The 1,099-nt window shown below is 40.2% G+C and overlaps 1 non-coding gene across 1 annotated transcript; it reads left to right on the forward strand.

The window, feature by feature from the left end:
- Window positions 1–419: 419 nt before the first annotated feature.
- LOC148551020 (small nucleolar RNA R71) lies at window positions 420–527 on the forward strand. Its single transcript, XR_015893181.1, has one exon. It is a non-coding gene; the product is annotated as a small nucleolar RNA R71 (small nucleolar RNA).
- Window positions 528–1,099: the final 572 nt, after the last annotated feature.

Genomic DNA, 1,099 nt, shown 5'->3' on the forward strand with positions numbered 1-1,099 from the left:
TCTCCATGATGAGTTATAGATGTTTCCATAAGGTTCACCTAAGTAATTCACCTCTGCTATTACAGGGGTTCTCAGGATCATAAGCTTCTTCTTCATGAGAAGCCTCTTGAGTACTGTTGGATGCAGCTTGCATTCCATGCAGACTCTGAGAGATCATATTGACTTGCTGAGTCAATATTTTATTCTGAGCCATTCAGAGTATCAACTTCAAGAACTCCCTTCTTCATAGGCATCCCATTACTCACAGGATTCCTTTCAGAAGTGTACATGAACTGGTTATTAGCAACCATGTCAATGAGTTCTTGAGCTTCTGCAGGCGTTTTCTTTAGGTGAATGGATCCACCTGCAGAAGTGTCCAGTGACATTTTTGATAGCTCAGATAAACCATCATAGAATATATCCAGGATGGTCCATTCTGAAAGCATGTCAGAAGGACACTTTTTGGTCAACTGTTTGTATCTTTCCCAAGCTTCATAGAGGGATTCACCTTCTTTCTGTCTGAAGGTTTGAACATCAGCTCTAAGCTTGCTCAGCTTTTGAGGAGGAAAGTACTTGGCTAAGAAAGCCGTGACCAGCTTATCCCAAGAGTTCAGGCTGTCTTTGGGTTGAGAATCCAACCATAATCTAGCTCTGTCTCTTACAGCAAAAGGAAAAAGCATGAGTCTATAGACTTCAGGATCTACTCCATTAGTCTTAACGGTATCACATATCTGCAAGAATTCAGTTAAGAACTGAAAAGGATCGTCAGATGGAAGTCCATGAAATTTGCAGTTCTGCTGCATCAGAGAAACTAATTGAGGTTTCAGCTCAAAGTTGTTTGCTCCAATGGCAGGAATGGAGATGCTTCTTCCATGTAAATTGGAATTAGGTGCAGTAAAGTCACCAAGCATCTTCCTTACATTATTATTATTTTCGGCTGCCATCTCCTCTTCCTGTTCGAAAATTTCTGAAAGGTTATCTCTGGATTGTTGTATTTTAGCTTCTCTTAGTTTCCTTTTCAGAGTCCTTTTCAGGTTCTGGATCTGCTTCAACAAGAATGTTCTTGTCCTTGCTCCTGCTCATATGACAAAGAAGAGGGCACAGAAAAATAATAATAATA

This window comes from Arachis ipaensis, chromosome B7 (genome assembly GCF_059453495.1).
Source record: "Arachis ipaensis isolate K30076 ecotype BB chromosome B7, ASM5945349v1, whole genome shotgun sequence".
In the NCBI taxonomy this organism is placed as follows: domain Eukaryota; kingdom Viridiplantae; phylum Streptophyta; class Magnoliopsida; order Fabales; family Fabaceae; genus Arachis; species Arachis ipaensis.